Below are 20,592 nucleotides of genomic sequence, written 5' to 3'. Positions count from 1 at the left end.
CAGTTAAATATGGCATTGGAAGTGTGTGCCTTTAAATATTATCTAACACTCACACAGGTAGCAGTGAGGTACATAAAGGGCACCAGCAAAGCAATTCCATTATCATGTGTGTGTGTGTATGTTAGGGGCGGGGCAGGCTGCACTCTAGGGGCCAAAGGAGATGGCTGAGGCCAACCTACACAGATACAGATTAATCAAAAATGGCTGTTGGTTCAAGGGAAACAGTATTCTGCTACCCCAAGCAGACCCACGGAAAGTTATTAAGGGATTTCAGGACTCATGTCACCTGGGAAGAGACGCAGTAGCTGCTCTGGTCACTTGTGTCTCTGGAAGAAAGGGATTAAGATTGATAATCTCAGAAGTTGTCAGGGCATGCCTCTGCGTCTCTGTAGTAACCCAGGAGGTGGGGCCAGCTATTACCTTGAGCACACAGCACAAAGAGGAAATATTCCCAGAAGACTGGCAATTAGATTTTACCATAGCCACGCTTTAGGGCGTATAATACCTTCTGGGACTTCAGCGCCTGGCTGATGCTTTCTCGGGGTTCTCGGGGTGCACTGAGGCCTGGCCAGCCTAGACCAAAGACTCAAGAAGCTGCCAAGACTGTTTTGGAAGAAGATTTCCCCCCACCATGAACTCTCCAAATCACTCCAAAGTGACAACGGTCTTCCATTTATCTTTAAAATAACCCAAGAGGTCTCACAGGCCTTGGACATATCCTACTATCAGCACACTTCTCTTTGGGTAATGTAGACTGGACAAAGTCACCTATTAGGAGCTTCCTGGCCAAAATATGCCCAGGGATGTGCTTATCTTAGCTTTCTGATGCTTTATTAAAAAGTAGAATCTGGCCAGATATGGTGGCCCAGGCTTTTAATCCTGGCATTTAAGGAGGGGCAGGTGGATCTTTGTGAGTTTGGTGGTAACTGCTGAGTCTACATAGCGAGTTCCAGGCCAGCTAAGGCTACACAATGAGACCCTGCCCAAAGAATGATAAAACTCTTAGATTATAATAAATAATCAAGCTCTTTTAGCTCCCGAGGATATCCAAGAGGAGTCCCAGTGAGGGCCCAGCATTGGTAGAGTAGCAAAACCAGAGGCCTTGAACCAGACCAATGGCTCTTGGCAACGAATACTTGCAAGTAAAGATGTATGGATAAAAGGGCTTACTGTGTGACTCACTGTGTCACACTGCAGCTTCCATGATGAGATTTTCTCTTTTTTTTTTTCCTCTTAACCTTTATTTTATCTTATTTTGGGGAGGTTGCAGTGGCAGAGGATAAATACAAAGGGATGGGAAATGAATGGAATCGAGACACATGATGTGAAAGACACAAAAAATAAATAAAAAGTCAAAAAACTTATTTTTTAAAAAAAAAGAGAAAGAAAGAAAAAAGAAAAATGAACAGCCCACAGATCACCAGCGCTTTTATCTGTGAGGAGCTGCGATGATTGAGAGTGGAGATCGGAGAGAAGGGAGCGCCTCGCTGTGCATTCTGGGTAGAGGGGCCACTGCCCAGGGCTTCTGCCTCTGCTAGGTGGAAGCCCGCACTGGAAGTACAGATCGGGGGGCAGTGAAAGGCTGCCTCACTCTGAGTGGCACATTGACCATTCCTGAATGGAGGCCACAGCTGGAAGGGCCTGTGAAGGCGTAAGTCACAAACAATGCCACACCAGTTTGGAGTTATGATTAATAGGGTGTTATTTATTTAAAGGGGAAAACTTACAGATCACCGTCCCAGACAACAGCCATCTGCACAACCAGGAAGGGAGTCTAGTCTCTGTCGGAGCAGGAAGTGAAGAGAGCGAGCAGAGGAAATAGCCACTTTTTTTAAAGGTAGAGAGACCATGCCCCAATGGGCTGGTATCACAGCAGCTATTGGTTGGAGGGGCGGAAGGACCTCCCGCAACAGGCCTGCACCAGCTGAGCTCAGAGGACCTGCTCTTTCTCCTGAAGACCCAGGTCACAGCAGCCTGTCTTGATGTCTCCCTTCGCCAGCATCTTCAGAACCCAATGTGTCAGAGTCTCTAGGACCAAGAGTTTTCCATCTAGATGTAACTCCAAGGTGTGGAGAATATCACTGGCCTGTGGGTTGTTTCGTGGATGTGGATTCAAGGTGCTCAGGGCAGGGAAATGATGCCCTGTTGGAGTCAGGAGAAGGAGCACTGGGGACATGGGTTCCATCTCCAGTGCTGGATAAACCTGGGGTGGCAATGCATGCCTGTGATCATGACATTTGGGAAGGGGAAGCAGCTGAGATTCAAGGACGACCTACTGAGTGTGTCCAGGACAGCCTGGGATACAGAACACCCTGCTGAGAGATAGAGAGATAAAGAGATGAGGGAGATAAAGAGGAAGGAGAGACATTGAGAGGAGGAAGAGGAAGGAGAGGAAGAGATGAGAGGGAGAGGAAGGAGAGATGAGAGAGAGAGGGTGCAGAGATAAGAGAGAGGGATGCTAGGCAGTGGTGGTGCACACCTTTTATCTCAGCCCTTGAGAAGCAGAAGCAGACAGATCTCTGTGAGTTTGAGGCCAGCCTGGTCTACAGAACAAGTTCAAGGATAGTCAGGGCCATTACACAGGGAAACTCTGTCAAACAAACAAACAGAGAGGGGAAGGAAGGGAGGTAGAGGAAGGGAGAAAGGAACAGAAAAGAAATGAGAGAAGGGGAGGGAGAGAGATGGGAGAGAATATCCTAAAAAAAAAAAAAAAAGACAGGAGAGAACTTTGGGGAGGGCTGATAGAGTAGGAAGGAGCCAAAGCTGAAGAAGACAGTGGGGGCAGATCTGGGGGACCACAGCAAAGGCAGTGGAGCCTGACCGCAGGAGGAGACATCCACAGTCCCTGGGCTCTGAGATGTCGGTGAGATACTGCCTGTGCCCATGGGGATACCTGGCTGAGGACACCTGGTTCTTGTCCAAAATTTCCCAGAGTTCTTCCTTGCCCACAGGTGTTCAGGACTGGATTTTGTCTCCCGAATTTGTTTCTGTTGCGTGCCTGAGGTCTGGGCTGTGCCTAAGGACTTACTGCTACCCAGGAACTGAACATTGCTGGGCCCTGCCATGGCCTCAGAGGTGAGCTGAGGCCTGAGGAAGGGACTGTGGGGTCCCTCCGTTTACTACTCACCATCGGGTTGGGGCTGCATTCCTGCTGTACCAGGGGCTCAGAGGCAGCAGGGTCAGGCCTGCTGGGCTGTCAGAAAACCGTAAGGCCCTTGGATCTGTGAGTTTGTGCATGTGTACTGGTGAGGGGTGGATGGGAAGCAAGGGGGGGGGAGGGCAGAGGTCTGGGTCGTAGCCAGAAGTCCTTATCTGAATACGCAAGGCTGCTGCGGAAGGACATTGAGTGCAGTGACTTATCTGTCTCTTTATGGGGCATCCTCTTCTCCACCTGCCCCGGCACCCAGCACAAAGGTGGTGGCCAGGGGCCATGAAGGTCACCTTCCAGGAGCTCAGAGGAGTCCAGGCCGCCTGTTGGAAGAATGGGAGTAAGGAGGCCAGGTCTCCACATGGCTGAGTGGCCCGTAATCCTGCAGAGCTGGAGGGTGGACTGGCGAGGAGGCAGATGGGAGGGAGGGTGAGGCTGGCTCCCCAGGCCTCACCCGGTCAAGCCATGATCATTTTGATAGAAAAGAATATTCTTGGTGTTGTACAAAGAAATACATAGACAATGTAAAATTAATTCAGGAAGGGAATGCCATTTTACAAAATGGTGTGCTTTGTGTGAGCAAGGGCATGGGAACACAAAGCAGGCTTAGTGTTTATTCTAGTGCAAGTGGTGACCGTGACTCAGCCCATTGGTGGGGGCTGGACCTTACAATCTGATGTCATTGGCTAATTCCTAATCAGCACAAAGGTTAAGGGCATGATAGAATTAACAGGCACACACACCAGAGTTTTCCAATATGAGAGAGGATGCTGAGTATTGGCTTTTAACAGCTAATCACCTTAAATAGGAAAGAAACTTATTTCTCCCTGTGGTAAAATACAAATAACAAAATTACCAGCTTAATTGTAGCCCTCCCCATAACAAAGATGATAGAGTTTTATTATTTATTTCTGTGTATAATGTGTACACTCGGGCTTGTATGTGGCAGTCAGAGGACAGCTCTGTGGAGATGCTTCCCTTCTACCTCCTGGGCTCCAGAGCTCAGACTTAGGCTGTCAAGCTTATACAGAAAGGCTCTACCTACCGAGCCATCTTACTGGCCAATCTTAGCAGTTTTAAGTTCAAAGCTCAGTGTCTTTAAACACATTCACATTAAGGTCAACAAGGTGAGTTTGGGGTGTGGTGAAAGACCAGTGCTGCCCCCTATCCTCCAACAAGGGAAACTGAGGCATGGCAAGTACCCTGTGCAGTCTGGGTACTGCAGGTCTCCCATACACTCATGGCAGGGCCCAGGATGGTTCAGTTTCTGGGATGTGAGTTGGGATGAGGTGGCAGCTGAGAGAGAAAACAAATTGTGCTTTTGAAGCTGTAACCCAGGGTCAGGCAGTGGACGTGTGTGTGTGTGTGTGTGTGTGTGTGTGTGTGTGTGTGTGTAGGGGGTCAGGGTGATCCAGAGAGCACTGAGGGTGCTGTGGGGTCAGGGGAGCAAAGATGATGCAGAGGAGTGACCAGAGCAGCAAAACCAGGGGTGTGTGGAGGGCTGGAGGCCCAGGGGAGCCAGTTTGTCCTCCACTGCCAGTCGTGGCCGGAGGGTAAACTCTCAGAGGACAGAAGAGAGAACCAGGTCAGGGCTGCCCAGGTGCCAGGGAAGCTGGGTTAGAGGCAGAGGGGAATGAGCAGATGCGAGAAAGGCTGGGGCCCTGATCTGGGCAGAGTATTCAAGTTTTTCTACAAAGGCAAGCAAGGCCAGGCAAGGAATGGGGTGGCTTCGGGAGGGAGCGAGGTGGAGGACACGTCTCCATTTGTTGTCACAGAGCTCAGTTTCCTGTCTGCCCTACTTTCCGTCCTGCTCAGCTCTGACAGCTCTTATTACTCTCGGTCACCGATCACCGCTGCTTGAGTTTTTATGTTCCTAAACTGCTCCACTTTTACCTATTCTATGCGTCTTGGTGTAGGAAAAGCCAAAATAAGTAGTCAAGATGTAAAAGAGCAGCAGGGGGAGAACAGAGTCATTTACAACACAAGGCTCTCCCTGAATCAACTAAGCTTAGGGTTTCAGTGCCTGCACATGGTCATGGAAGGGCCAGCCCACGCCTGAGCATAAGCACACGTGCGGACACAGACCGTTACTTAAATGGGTAGCTTTGAGTTGTAATTTAGTGATAATCTCTATACTGTTACCACCCCCAACCTCCAGAGATGGTCTTGCAATAGTTCCAAATTCTATCCTGAGTGGGGGACGGGGTAACCCACCCATAGCCCACTTCATAGTGTTATTGGGATGACTAACTCTGTGGTTAGACTGATTCACTTATATTGTGAGTTTCTGTCCAAACATCCAGTTTTCTTCACTCCCCAATTCTCTGTGTGGTCCCTAATCTGTCACCTCTCTTTTAGCCCTGTTTTTATTACAAGGATGTTTGGTAGCACACTCAGACCATTTTAAACGCTTACCTGTGGGGTCTCATTGCCTACGATCAGAACAAGAAGGTCTCTTTGGAGAATAAATGACCTTGGTAAGGATCCCCGGCTCAGATGCCCAATCTGTTATAAATTTTAGCATAGCCATCTGATCTTTTCTGGGTACACAGGCAAGCAGAGTTGCAATCTGTCTAAGTGATAACTAAAGGATTTAATAGCAGCAACATATACTGGAGGGGGAGTATAAAACCAATAGTGTAAAGAAATCCATCCACGGCCATTGTGGCAAGTAAGGGTCAGGGTTCCACACTATTTAAAACTATACTCAGGAAGCAGCAATCCTAGGGACAGGATGAATGGTAGAAGGTTTAGCAATATGTGCCCAGTGAGTCTGCTCATTAACAGAACCCACTGAGGAGAAGATGAGACCCTCACAATGGACAGACTTACAGGGGGAAAGGCTGGCCCAGATCTTTTACTTCCTGCACCCCCTTATCACTTTATGTCTCTTTTCCTTGCCCCCCAGGCCAGGGTCAGAGTACTCAGCCAAAGACATTTTACAGCCTCCGTGGGAGGCTCTGCTGGGCCAGGATTGGACAGAGGCATACCCCACACCCCAAGACAGAAGGTCTTGAGGGTCTTTCCTGTGTCATCCTGTGGAAAGCCTGTGGGTAAGGGTCAGAATGAGAGAAAGATGCTGCCCAGTGCCGTTACAGAAGAAGACCCATCATTGCCTATAGAAAAAAAAAAGGGTTATTCCTGCTAGGGATAATAAATCAATGGGTCTGAGGGATTAGGCCCACTCCTTTTCTGAAGTTGTAGTCTTAATAGTTTGTTGGGCAGCTCAGCAATAGCTTGTCCTGCGGGGTTGCCAGGGACGTCAGTTTTGTGAGGAATACCTAGAAAGGAACGAAAGTTAGGAAAGCTTGTGGAGAATATATAGGTTCCTTATTTGTTTTGATCATGTGAGAAACTCCTAGAGCAACAAATGGAGCAAGACAGTGACCCAGCATTCGCTGAGCTGTGGCCAAGGTAAATTAAAAGTGTGTGGGTCCCAGGCAATACTTGGGATTTTGTTGTTGTCCTTATGTCTCTTGCTGACCAAACCTTTCCTAGTGCCTGGAATGCAGCCCTTGCTATCCCTATCCGTCTCCGATGTCCGAAATAATTTCCTTCTTTGAACTGAGGTTTCCTCCAGCATAGACAAAGTTGTCTGTTTGTTTGAGGTTCTGTTTCTTTATTACAATGTTAAAATCCTTGTGCACCCCTTCCTATGTGTTGTATCTCAGTCTTTTCGATGTTTATGTTCGTACTGAGGTTTTCACCGACTTCCACCACTCTGTGTACCATGAGTGTACATAGGCCTGCAGCTCATTTGGACTTTCAGCAAGTAGTGATGTATCGTCAGCGAAACACAATTTATTGATTCGCTCCCCACCTATCTGCACATCTATCTCCTCATCCTCCAGGGTGTTGCTATTATTAATTCCAGGAATATATTAAAGTATAGTGGTGAGAGGATGCATTCCTGCAACACTCCTATGGTTGTCTTAAACTGATCACAGTTCTCCACAGACTTTGACTGATGCAGAGGTATCTTTATAGGCATTTTCTAGTATTCTTATAATTTTCTCTGGGTACCTCATTGTTTCCCAAAATCCTTTCCTCCAAATACTATCGAATGCCTTCCTGAAGTCGATGTAACAGACATATAATGTCAAGTTGGGAGCGTAGGCCCCAGTCCCTTGCATCTATCCCAGCCCCCAGGCCTGGTCTGGACTCCAAATCCCAGCAGGCCAGATCCTGACCCCTCCCTGGGGATGGGGGGTCAGGACCACTCCCCAGGGTACATAAGTGATCTCCAGAAAGAGGAACACGTGGTCTCCCCTTCTTCCTCCCCGTTTTCGCATTTTGCGGCTTCCTGGTTCCCCTTTGGGGCCACCCGAGGGCGCAGATCTCCCATTAAACCTGGATATTTTTTAATTTGGCTTGTTTAATTTGGCATGATTGGGAATTTTGCGTCGGCGGGGAGCTTGTGTTAAGAAATATTCCTAACATATAAGTCTTTTCCAAATTCTTCATATTTTTCTGCCAGTTGCCTCAACGTGAAGATCAATCGTGTTTCTGTTAGCTCTGAATCCACTTAGGGTCTCTGCTAGGATTTCCTCTGTTCAACCCTTGATCTTTTGCAGGATAATGGAGGAGATCTTACTGCTTGTCTTGAGCTGCTTTCTTTACAACTCTGAAGCCTGGACAATAAATGCTCCTCAGAACAGCGACTGAATGTGCTTGAGATGGATGTCTCAGGAGGATTCTAAGTGTCACATGAACAGATAGGCGCACAATGATTGTAGGAGCCAGCCACGATAAGCTAAATAGAAACCTGAAGGACCTTAGGTCTTTGTAAGACTTAGTTATGAGAAAACCTGGAAAACCAGGAGGTCTCATGACTGATAACTGCTTATGCAAATTGTTCCTTCAACAACTCCAGATAAGATATCAGGTGTAAATTGCTAAAGGTGTAAATTGTGTAATAATAAAAAAGCATTTTTTTTTATTTGCTAAGCAATAGGCAGTCAGTTCATCAGAAACCAATCACCCTGCTGCTTTTGCTCCTAGAGTGACCCTAATTCTTCCATGGACCTGTGCAAAACAGAAAACAGAACAAGGACGGAAGGAGGCATATGAACAACAAGAGAGGTGTGCTGTGGGAATTGTAGAATCCTCTCTCTGGGTAATGATGTAAGATCTGTCCTGTAGAAGAGGATACTTGTATTTGTTCTGAGGGACCAAAAGCATATAAAGAAGTAACTTGGGAGGCATCAAAAAAGACAATAAAACCTGGATTTCCATAATTGAATTGACTGCTTATGTCCTTTTCCTGTGTGACACAAAACTAAGTTAATGTAAGTGGGTAACAGTCCTTTGGCGTTGAGATGGCACAATTGTCTCTTTTAGGATGCTTAGGACAGGGGTCAATTGAGCCAACATTCCTGTAGGAAGTACAGGTGTATTCAAAATATAAAGGGATACAATTAAGTCACAGTGAACTTCTATCGGTTGAATATTTTGATTAGCTTTCTCAATCTCTACACAGGGCGTGAGACTTAGAAGTGAGGATACTCGAAGAGGCTAGGTCAGAACCTCCATTAGCAACATAAAAAGAGGTTGGTAATCACCTGTGAAAATGTGTAGGAGTCTTTCACATAGTTAATATCACACAATAGTTTTCAAAAATTATTTCCTGTTTCTAAGGATGATATTTGAAGCTGTACCTTTTGAGGTGTGCATCTCCAATAAGTCTCAACTATTGAAAAGGTGCAATCAGTTTTATTTTCCTGGCGTAAGTTTAGAGGATAACCTTCCCAAGACCACTAATAACATACTGTGTTTTTGACCCAAAGTCTACCACAATGGATGCATTGTGTTAGGCTTTGGGTTCAGCATAGACTTGCGAAATGTACAATTCGAAGCCTGATCTTCAAGTGCCCTTGGGTTGCTTTTTACAAAATCTTTTTAAAGAAACTGTCTCGAAAAGCAAAACAAAACAAAACAAAATCTTTTTAAATTGAGGCTATCTGACACCATATGTCCTTAACGCCTCAATTTTTTACCAGTGTATAAACAAGTAAACAAGCCCCCATATGCCCATGGTTTCTGGGTGCTGTGCTTCCACTTCCCTTCCCCCTCCCTGCTCTTCTCACTGCTTGCTGTTTGTATTCCTGGCATGTAATCTGTTCATGTTGGGATTCTCCCTACAATGGGTCTGGTCTCCTGTCCTCCCACTCTAAGCTGCATAGGTGTTCTGTCCTTATGTTTCTCTTCTCCTGTACAGCATCTGCTAATCTGATCCTTAATGGGATCACCTGTTGTGCTTGCTTGTCTTCTGCAGCCTACACCAGGATTTTAAGCTGGTCAGCTGACAACAGTTTCCTGGAAAAAGTTTTGTCTGTTTGTTAATACATATGTATAAATAATGTGGCCACAGTATGCTTGTCTTATGTCTCTGTGTGTATGTGTGCTTGTTTTAAAATCTGTAAAACTTCTAATGACAGATTACAACAGCTCTGGAAAAATACAAACATGTGAATAGCTGCCATTTTGGTTGAGGTCAAAGTAAAAACCTCAGTGCCATCTTTGGTAAGAATATCCATGTATTCCAGCCCTACCAAGGAGACATTCTGCCTCCAATATACTTTGGCTTACTAAAATATTCCTTCTACCTGACAGGTAATGGTACCCTGACTCTCAAGTACCTTTACAGATATGAGAGTATGGCATTTAACAAAAGAGCTTCATATGACAGAGAGACATGCTAGCTCCTGCAGCATCCTGTAGCTCCTCCAAGAAGATGCATGGTTGCAGAAGATCTTCCACCTGGAGGCTTGCCTTTGGGTATGGCAAAGCCACTCACACAACAAAAAGCTGCCTTCCACCTCATCAGCTTCCTGGATACTACACCGGGCCTCGAACATCTCATGCTACCAAGATAGGTAGACTGAACCCTACCTGCACAGAAAAATCTTAGGGCCTCCTGGTCCCATCAGCTAAATGCAAGTACTGCTTTTAAGACTGGTGTGTGCTAAAGACTATGGTGAGACTTGGGATTGCCTGTGAAACTGAGAAAAGCTGTCTCGCTTCTACTCATTTATTTATCCCGCTCAGATTTGTCTGATGGCATTGGATGACTTAAGGTACTGGTAATACTACTTCTTTTGTTAAGTTTCCTGCTAAAAATATAGACAGGTGTGCCTCCTTCACAGGTTTCATAGTCCAGGATTAATAGGCTTCAGGTGTATCTTTAGAGGTTCAGAGTTTCAAATTTCCTTTATTTGGTCTGGTAAAAAACTAAGTCTCCAGAACCTATTTGAAACCCACCCATTTTCAAGCATATTTTACAGGTCACTCTTGCTGTCTGGGCCAAAACCAACTTATAGAGGGCTCTCCAGATAATGTCAGCACCTGCACCAGCTCCTGGGACTTCACCCATTGGTACCACCTCTCCTGGCTCAAATGGACACCTACCCAACAACTAAAATCTGGTTTTAAAGGGCATATCTTGTTTTTTTCACTCGTGCCTCTGCTGTGCAACCAGGACACTTCTCTGTCCTATTCTTTCTGGCAGTTAATCACTCTCCCCATGGATAGCCCTATTCATAGGGCTGGTAATAACAATCTATTTTTTTCTCCTAGCAACCTGCCTTCTCATCTCCCTCAAGGAACAGATGCCTGGGATCTCCAAGATTGCATTTAACTGGATGCCTCTCCAGCCACACCTCCTGCTTAGTGTGAGCCCACCAACTCCCTACTGTCCCCTCCCCATGTCACCCTGTGCCCACAGGAAGTAGTCAGACTTGAGCTGGTGCCCCTATATACTCAAAGAGTCTGGGATGTTTGGGTGGAAGTCCCATTACAAGCCCCCTTCCCTGGGAGTTGCCTCAGTCCAGACTCCACCTCTGAGAAAGCCCGCCAAACAATGACCCCTCCCCAGAGATGCTCAACACCCCTCCCATAGGGTATTTACATTGTATCCCAGAGATCAAACTTGTCTTTCTCTGGTCTTCCTTCCCTGTCTCTTCTCTGGGGAAGGTCATTCAGGAGCACTGGTATCCATTAAACCCGGGCTTTTTCTAATTTGGTTTGATTAGTTTGATTTGGATTATTGTGTTGACGGAGAGGTTTATTAGGGTGCAGAAACTTTTCAGAAACTTTAGTTCATGGGTATAAGGTAGTAACTGCAATGGAGGAATAGAGATTTTCAGGGCTTGTCAATAGGTAACGTTCCTCTTGAAGACGTAAGTGTGGTGAGCCCACAAGTGTTATACAGTAAATGTACAGCTGACAGATCTACTGGACTCTCCACGGGAAGTGTATACATACACCCTGTCTGGAGAATCTGTTTTTTGCAGAGCTGCAAGAACATCTGTCCTTTGGAGAAGTCACTGTCAATTGTGTGAAAATCTTGTGAAATCATGGCGTTTCTCCCTTCTATAGTATCCCAGCAGTGTATAAACCCGACTTTTTCTGTAGGGCAGCTGGATACCTCCACCCACACCATGAAGCCATGGTGTGAAAAGGATTCAGTCAAGTCCTCATTCTCATACTCAAAATCTACATAAAAATAGTCCCCCACAGCCTTTCTTTATTGACAGTAGTCACTGATAAGAAAGGAGCCTCATACAGGAGGTAATATGTCTGCTCTAACAGCCTCATACAGGAGGTAATATGTCTGCTCTAACAGCCTCGTACAGGAGGTAATATGTCTGCTCTAACAGCCTCGTACAGGAGGTAATATGTCTGCTCTAACAGCAGGCTCAGGAAGGTGGACTCTCCTGGTCTTCTGCTCTGACTTCACAGGTACTAATATTCTGTATTTACCCTTTACCTTGGTTTCAATTAACATAAGATCATAGCCCAGGAAATTAACTGTTTATACAGGGAAAAGGCCTGAGTCGCTAAAACTAGCTTCAGAGAGAAAAAATTCTCACCTGGGCACCCTGCTGGAGTAAAAAGAAGAGATTCCTTTTAACTCAACCAGCTAGACGCTAATGCAAATCAAGTCTTTGGGTCAGAACAGCTGCCAAGGCTGTGTTCCCAACTGCGGGGAAACTTCACAGCCACGCCCCCTCTGATGCCTCCTTGCTAGATCCACCTTGTGACCCTGTGAAAATGCATGCTTGATATCACTGTTCCCACCTATGGTATTGTTAACTTGTCTGTGTGCCTATTAAACTGAAAGCTTTGTGGAGATCACCCTTATGCTGTACCCTTATGTCTGATGCTTTGCCCTTATGCCTTATGGCCTAATGTTCATCTTCCCCCAAGGAATAAAGAAACGTGTAGGAAAGACGTGCCTAAGTCAGTCAGTTTGTTTTACCCCTCAGATCCGTTCCCAACTCAGTCTTTGCTTGTCCTATATGTCCTGTTATGAACCCCGAGAGAGTGCTGAGGCTGGTACTCAGTAACCCTTGACACATAAGTACCTTAATTTCTCCACTATTATCTTTTTCAACTACACCAGGAACAGCAGTGAGTCCCTTTGAATGTAGACTACCTTCTGCCAAACCTGATCCTGTTGGTTCCGGGGGTGTCGCACAAAGATGGGGACAGACCACCAAAATCTAATAAAAACCAGAAGCAGACTTTATTCCAGAAACCAGATTCCAGAAAAACCAGAAGCAAACTTAAAAATAAAAAAAATAAATAACACCGTGGGGCACAGAAGCTTATCAGCTAGCTGAGACCACAGCCAGAAATGGTGTTTGTTAGGTTTTGGCAAAAGGCCAGTTTCTGAATCCACCTTTTTATAGTACGGGCACTAAGCATTAGGTCTGAACAAAGGAATTTTTAAATTGATTTTTATTGAGCTCTACATTTTTCTCTGCTCCCCTCCCTGTTTTTCTCTCCCCACTTCAACCCTCCCCCAAGGTCCCCATGTTTCCAATTTACTCAGGAGATCTTGTCTTTTTCTACTTCCCATGTATATTAGATCTATGTAAGTCTCTCTTAGTGTCCTCATTGTTGTCTAAGTTCTCTGGGATTGTGGTTTGTAGGCTGGCTTTCTTTGCTTTATGTTTAAAAACCACCCATGAGTGAGTATGTATGATAATTGTCTTTCTGTGTCTGAATTACCTCACTCAAAATAATGTTTTCTAGCTCCATCCATTTTCCTGCGAAATTCAAGCTGTCGTTATTTTTTTTCTGCTGTGTAGTACTCCATTGTGTAAATGTACCACATTTTCCTTACTCATTCTTCGGTCGAGGGGCATTTAGGTTGTTTCCAGGTTCTGGCTATAACAAACAAAGCTGCTATGAAGATAGTTGAGCACATGTCCTCATGGCATGATTGAGCGTCCTTTTGACAAATACCCAAAAGTGATATTGCTGGGTCTTGAGGAAGGTTGTTTCCTAATTTTCTGAGAAATTGCCACACTGACATTCAAAGGTGTTATACCAGCTTGCACTCCAACCAGCAATGCAGGAATGTTCCCTTTTCCCCGCAACCTCTCTGAAAGACCCTCGAAGAGGACTTTCTCTCAGGAGGAGACCTCCCCATGCCAAGGAACAGGCCGAGACCACACGGATGCAAATCGCAATGGGTAAACACAGGTACCTGCGGGCAGCAAAGTCTTTCAGAGGACTTGCACGCCTGCCGACTGGAGGGCAGGTTTTTTATAGGGAAGAGCAAAAAGCAAGTTTACAGAAGCAAAAAAAGCGTAGTTATCGGAATGAGGTGGGGGCATGAATGGTTTCCTCTCTCAGCATGGGTGTCAGCAAAAGTCATCCTGTTCCTATCTTATAGATATCCTGTTTTGCAGTCAACCTGCTTTGTTGATGTCCTGCCTTGCAGTCTTCCTATCTCATCCTGCTCTCTCAAGCACATGGGATGTTCTTACGAGAGCAGGCTGGCTGCTGCAGGTTTTGAGGAGGGGGTCTGTAGGGTCTTTCACTCTCCAGCATAAGTTGTCACCAGTGTTTTTGATCTTGGGCATTCTTACAGGTATAAAGTGGAATCTCAGAGCTGTTTTGATTTACATTTCTCTGATGACTAGGGATGTTGAACATTTCCTTAAGTGTCCTTCAGCCATTTTAGATTCCTCTATTGAGAGTTCTCTGTTTAGGTCTTTTTTATTGGATTATGTGTTCTTTTGATGACCAATTTCTTGAGTTCTATGTATATTTTGGAGATCAGACCTCTGTCTGATGTGGGGTTGGTGAAGATCTTTTCCCATTCTGTAGGCTGTCGTTTTGTCTTGTTCATCATGTCCTTTGCTTTACAGAAGCCTTTCAGTTTCAGGAGGTCCCATTTATTAATTGTTTCTCTCAGTGTCTGTGCTACTGGGGTTATATTTAGGAAGTGGTCTCCTGTGCCAATCAATGCATTCAAGTGTACTTCCCACCTTCTCTTCTATGAGGTTCAGTGTGGCTGGCTTTATGTTGAGGTCTTTGATCCATTTGGACTTGAGTTTTGTGCATGGTGATAGATATGGGTCTGTTTTCATTCTTCTACATGTTGATATCCAGTTATGCCAGCACCATTTGTTAAATATGTTTTCTTTTTTCTGTTTGTTATTTTTTTTTTTGCTTCTTTGTAAAAAATCAGGTGTTTGAAGGTGTGTGGATTAATATCCGGGTCTTCTATTCGGTTCCATTGGTCCTGTGTCTGTTCTTATGCCAATACCAGGCTGTTTTCAGTACTGTAGTTTGAAGTCAGGGATTGTGATTTCTCTAGAAGTTCTTTTATTGTACAGGATTGTTTTTGGCTATCCTGGGTCTTTTGCTTTTCTGTATGAAGTTAAGTACCATTCTTCTGAGGTCTGTGAAGAATTTTTGCTGGGATTTTGCTGTGCATTGCATTGAATCTGTAGATTGCTTTTGGTAAGATTGCCATTTTTACTATGTTAATTTTGCCTACCCAAGAGCATGGGAGATCTTTCCACTTTCTGGTGTCTTCTTCAATTTCTTTCGTCAAAGATTTAAAGTTCTAAACAAGGAATTTTTACAATCTTGCCCCAACCTACGGGTCAGTCAATGGAGATCCTTAGGGGGAGGAGTAAGAGTTGAAAGGGGGAAAAAAAAGAGTTGAAAGGGACAAGAGATATAAGAGATGGAGACAAGACAGGATTCTGATCAAGTCTCGTTTATTAGGGGAGCAATTGGGGTAGATATGGGGTAATGGGAAGAAGGAAGTGGGTTCTAACGTCAATGGGTAACTAGGCAGTTATCATGAAATATGTCCCAGAGGAGAATTACAGCGAAAGTCACTAACCGCAAGGAAACAGATGTTTTTAACAATTAGTCAGAAAAAGGAACTGCTTGTAATATCAAAGGTTAATAAATCAGAATTATTGATTCTTAGGCTGGGAACTTAGAAGACAGCAGAAAGTTTTTTCACCCTATCTCATGGTAAAACTCAGATACAGACTGCCATACTTTATAACCCCCATTATCAGAGCTCATTAGTCAAACCAGGTGTTTGCACCATTGTTGCTGTTTCTCCTCTTTAATGGTGCCAATTTTTCACAACAGAGACAGTGCCTAACCCAGAGGTCTCGTATCTCTGTCTCCTAGAGGTTAACTCAGTTCATAGCTGTCATTCATCAAGGATGGCCAGGACACTACTCTGTTTGCAGAGAGAAGCCCTGGCCTTGTAAATAGAACAGCCAGTTGTAAAATGAAATGACCTAGGTTGATGGAGGCTTCTTAAGCGTCTGAGAAAATAGCTCACTGTGAATGATTGACCCTTGATCTACTGAGAAATCTGCTGACAATCTGTTCTCATTCCTCTAGACTTATAACTTTATATTTCTTTATTTCTACATTCTTATTTTTAGAATCTACATTTTTATTTTCTTATTCTTGGACTCTTCAGTTACAATCTTCATTTTTTTTCAGTTAAACTAATGTTTGTGCTTAACCTATTGCCTTCCTTGGTACTTCCAGATAGTGCTTACTGAAGCCCTGTGCCTTCCCTTTGAGGCTGCCAGTTTCACATAGCAGGGATAATGCGTAACCCAGAGGCCATATATCTATTTCCTAAAAGTTGACTCAGCTCATACCTGTAGGCTAGCTCTCAGTTTGCAGAGAGATGCTTTGGCCTTGTGAATAGAGCTATGGGTTGAAAAACAGAATAACCCACTGTTAATAGTTAATCCTCAAACTACTGAGAAAGCTGCTGACAATCTGTTCTCATTCTTCTAGGCTTACTTTATTTCTACATTCTTTTATTTATTTATTTCTACATTCCCATTTTTGGAATCTACATTGTTATATTCTTATTCTTGGACTCCTCAATCCCACTGTGCCTGGGGAAAATAGGTCCCCAAATTCCTGTAGGCACTGCTTGTATGCCCATTGCAATAATAAGATCCACATTCCCACCTGCTGGCAGGTTTATCCTGCACCCCCTGAGGTTGCTACTGGGAATGAAATATTCCATTGCCCATTGGTTATTGTAACAGGGTAAAGATTTCTCCATGTTGTCTCAGCTGAAGTCATTTTTGGTTTCTACTCCCTGTCCTGAAAAGTCCCGTGGGAAAGCACCCAACTCTATTCTAGAAAATCAGGGTTGAAATGTCCCAACAACTGCATGTTCTTGGCTCTTGTTCAACTACTTGCTTGCTTCTCCATGGAGCTGCCAATGAGGATGTGGTTTTCTGTGATCTTTGTCTTTAAAAATCCCCATAACATACATTGGGGCTGCTCTGTAAGAAGTGTTTCTTCACAGATAGTTGCTGGTTGTCTTAACTGAGACCCAGTTTGAACTTTGGTGGTGCTGAGTGGTCTTTGGGTCCTTACTCTGTAACAAGTACATCCCCTGAGTTTTTGCTAACTGCAGCTATTTCCTGGTGTCACAGGAAGACAGACAAGGGGTCGCTCATCCTTATAAAACTTGTTTTCCATTGATTAGCCGACAAGTGCAGAACTTGGCATGTTAAAATTACCATTAGCTGTCTGGGAGCCACCAAGCCATCTCTACTGTCCTTCTGCAGGTGTCTTGGTTTCCCATATCTTCAGAAACTGGCCCACCTAGACTCAGTGCTTGCCTGTAATGGACAAAGACTTTCTTTTTGTTGGCTCAGTAACCACCCATCCTTTTTTCCTTTCTTTCTTTCTCTCTCTCTCTCTCTCTCTCTCTCTCTCTCTCTCTCTCTCTCTCTTTCTTTCTACTTTTGTAAGGCAACTAAGAAATCAACGAAAGATTCCAAAAGGCCAGGAATATTTTGAAGGTCTAGGTATGTTTTGGACAGTTTTTGCCATGTTTACAGTGCAGTCAGTGAAATGTGTTTCTTTCTCGGATGATGCTGCAGTGGCAGCCACGAGAGAGACACACTTACCAGCGAGAAGCTAAGGGAGGAAAGCATGCACAAGGCTCTGCCATGGACCCTCTCTCTCTGGGCCACTGCCGGAAGGTGCTGTCCACTCAGTCAATACTTCCTGGAACCGCCTTCCCAGAGATGTGTCTTAGTTGATTCTAGAGCTTAGAAAGCTGATGGTTAGGTAGCTTTAAGTATTGTGATTAAGTAACCACAGTAGGGTTGGCTGGTCTTATATGGTTAGATCTTATGAGTTCTTTATGTACTTTGGATGATAGTCCTTCGTCAGATAATTTTTTTTGCAATCACTTTATAGCTTGTTTTTCCTCTTTTGTCAGAGAATAAAAATTTAATTAATGATTAATTTTTAATCATTAATTTTAATTAATGATTAATTTTAATTATTTTTTTCATGTACCCTGCCTTTGGTATTATATCTAAAAGGTCATTACCAAAGCTCTCATGGTCCCATTTCCTCCTGAGCTGTCCGCTAGGAACTGTATTTGCAGTTAAGTCTTTGAGCTGTACTGGATTAACTTTTATGAAGGCTGGGCAGTGTTTTGCTTGTTTGTTTTGTATGTGGGTGTTCAACCAATCCAGCACTGTCCTTTCTCCACTGTATTGACATTCCTCCTTTGCTGAAGACCAGAGAGCTGATATCTGTGGGTCTATTTCTGGGCTCTTAATTCTGGTACATTCGTCTATCTGCATCAGGTAGTGTGAGTCCTAAGGCTTTATCCCTCATCACTGTGTCAGCTGTCTGCTTCCCCACATAAAATTTAAGTTAACCCCCCTCACCCCCACCCCCACACACAGAGGTTGGACTCTAAGGATGACCTTGAAATCTTGATTCTCCTGCCTCCACCTGCAAAGTGCTGGGATCAAACTTTGGCTTTGTGAACTCTAGGAGAGCCAATCTCCCAACGGAGACAAATTCCCACCTCTGCATCAGTCTTTTGATACTTACAAAATTCCTTGCTAGGATTCTAATGGTGCCTTCCTGACTCCATGTAGCAGGTTGGCAAGAGCAGGTATGTTCACAGCTTTGAGTCTTCGAGTCTTCTAGGACATAAGTCAGCTGTGGTAGAGCAGGCCGGCTGGCTCTCAGCCAGGTACTGGAAGCCTGAGGAGGAAGCCTAGGAGAGAAGCAAAGGTAGAGAGATATGAGAAGGCCCTAAGGCTTCAGTATTCTGGCTCCCAGAGGCCCTGGGGCCCAGGCTTAACAAGGGTAGGAGGATGAAGGCAGTTTGCTGACAGGCATTAGAGACGGCGGAGGAGTAAGAAACATGAATTAAAAAAAGATATGGGGGCACCAAACTCCATTCTGCTCGACCCTGTCACCTCTGGGTCATTCTGTGTTCTCACCTGCTAAACCTGGATCAGGAGAACACAAAGCAGAAGAGGTTGAAGAGGACTCCAACAGACCTGGAAACAGCACCAGCCAGAAAAGAGAACTTGCGGGCACCATGGTATTTACGCAGGACCCATCCCTCTTCCACGCAGGGTACAGTGTCAGCATCCAGCCCAGAGATCCTATCAGGCAGAGGACAAGCCTAGGTCTTGGGACAGGACCATGGGTCTGGAGACGCCGAGGGGTGCGTCTGAGTCCTGCGCACTGGAGTTGCAGTGTGTAACCGGGCGCTAGTGTTAATGGCCTTGTAAGAAGCTGAGGGTCCCTAGGCAGGAACGGCTCAGGATGCTCTGGGGTAGGCACCAATGGGAGGGGCACCGGTGTACGTGTCCCTAGGCTGGTTGCGTGCCCTAGGGTAATGGTCTGGACGCCACAGGCCGGGAGGGGCGGAGCTTCTCGGTATCAGCCCAACCTCTGGCCAACGGCTGTCTTAGGAAGCCTGGGGTGTGGGTCTGTGTTCCCAAGTGGGTCCCTCCCCCGTCACCCGTCACCTGACACTGCTGTCGTCGTCGTGGTGGGCTGCGCGAGCTGGAGCAAGTGCGGGCAGAGCGATGACGGAGCTGCGTTTGGGTGAGTGACCTCAGCGGGACAGTTACAAAGAACAAGCGCTGTGTGCTCTCTCGGGGCTTCCCTCCTCTCTACACTCCCCTCCCTTTTCTAATCCCGCCCGGGAGGCAGCGCTATCTCAGATAGCTTCTGGTGTCCACAGGGAAATGGGAGCTAAGAGCAGAGGAAAGGAGGCCACAGGGGATCCTTCAGGTGGGGCGAGAACCCACCCCTGACCGAGGCCCACCAGGCTTTTCTTTAAACTTTTTATCTCCTTGAGCACTGGACTTAGCTTTGTTACACCTTCCGGTGCTCATTTTCCCCTCACGCTGGACAGTTTGTGTTTTTCTTTGTCCAGCTTGTTCCTTTTCATGATAGACCAGCGTAAGTGATTGCTAAAGAATACAGAGTTAATAGCTCTGTCAACAGTAGGCTGACTTTAAATCTCCTCCTCTACACACACCATTAATCCAAAACTCTTCATTTTAGCCTCGGTCATATTTTTTTTTTTTGGACAAGGGCAGACAGCAGTTGCGTTCTTTGTCAAAATATCACAAGAATGGCCCTTAGGCCACTAATATTCTTCCCGTCTGAAACTTGGGCTGGGTCCTCATAATTTTACATCATTCTCAGCGCTGCTGTCTCCCATGTTCCACTAGGATGCACATAAACCCAGCTTAAAGAGTTCAACCAATTTTGTAGTCCGGGGTTGCAGAGCCCACATTCTGCTTGAAGCCACAGGAATACCCTGCTCCCCGGTATCAACATCTGTCTTCCTTCCAGCTGTGGGGGTGGGGGTGGGTCAGGGCAGTTTTTTCTGAGGGGGATTAGGGAAAGAGGAACTCACAAACTCTCCTGGTGGTTCTCTATTTTATTCTCTCTCTCTCTCTCTCTCTCTCTCTCTCTCTCTCTCTCTCTCTCTCTCTCTCTCTCCTTCCTCTCATGCTTTTCCACATATTTTAAATTCCAACAGAATCTTTCAGTACAAGAGTCAAAACGGTTGTATTCCATTTCTCAAGTGAATGAACATAGGTAAAAACATGTTTTTCATCTCCCTCACATGATTAAACATTTTATGTATTAACGGGTGAAAGACAAATTATCCCCTGAACCCACATACATTCATACCCAAGCAACTTGCTAAAGAATAGCTGTGCGGGCAAGCAGAGTATTCTTGTCGGGTCTTTTACTGGCAGGCTGCATTTTGCAGTTATAGAGAAAGGGCCAATTACTTTACTACTTATCTTGAAAGATAATCTTGTAAGGAATCTACAAGCCTAAACTTTTTT

General features: G+C 45.2%; 2 long non-coding RNA genes across 10 annotated transcripts; one reads left to right on the top strand and one right to left on the bottom strand.

Annotated features, from left to right (window-relative positions):
• Positions 1-2,953: 2,953 nt before the first annotated feature.
• On the top strand, positions 2,954-12,347 carry LOC126509206 (uncharacterized). 5 transcript variants are annotated; one of them, XR_007594108.1, is made up of 4 exons: positions 2,954-3,075; positions 8,150-8,230; positions 8,628-8,697; positions 9,761-12,347. It is a non-coding gene; the product is annotated as an uncharacterized lncRNA (long non-coding RNA). The 5 variants fall into 5 exon arrangements; XR_007594110.1 differs by having other exon boundaries at positions 8,150-8,697; positions 9,761-10,224; positions 10,724-12,347; XR_007594111.1 differs by having other exon boundaries at positions 8,150-8,697; positions 9,761-11,887; positions 11,969-12,347.
• LOC126509205 (uncharacterized) lies at positions 3,065-19,343 on the bottom strand. Of its 5 annotated transcripts, none has more exons than XR_007594106.1 (4): positions 18,712-18,845; positions 18,314-18,482; positions 17,368-17,510; positions 3,065-3,471 (listed from the first exon to the last, which is right to left on the bottom strand). It is a non-coding gene; the product is annotated as an uncharacterized lncRNA (long non-coding RNA). The 5 variants fall into 5 exon arrangements; XR_007594104.1 differs by lacking the exon at positions 3,065-3,471 and adding an exon at positions 19,249-19,343 and having other exon boundaries at positions 12,651-17,510; positions 18,712-18,879; XR_007594102.1 differs by lacking the exon at positions 3,065-3,471 and adding an exon at positions 12,651-17,076.
• Positions 19,344-20,592: the final 1,249 nt, after the last annotated feature.

Source organism: Alexandromys fortis, unplaced genomic scaffold (assembly GCF_014885135.2).
Source record: "Alexandromys fortis isolate MF-2015 unplaced genomic scaffold, M_Fortis_MF-2015_v1.1 scaffold_72, whole genome shotgun sequence".
Taxonomy (NCBI): domain Eukaryota; kingdom Metazoa; phylum Chordata; class Mammalia; order Rodentia; family Cricetidae; genus Alexandromys; species Alexandromys fortis.
This window is presented reverse-complemented; position numbering and strand designations above follow the sequence as displayed.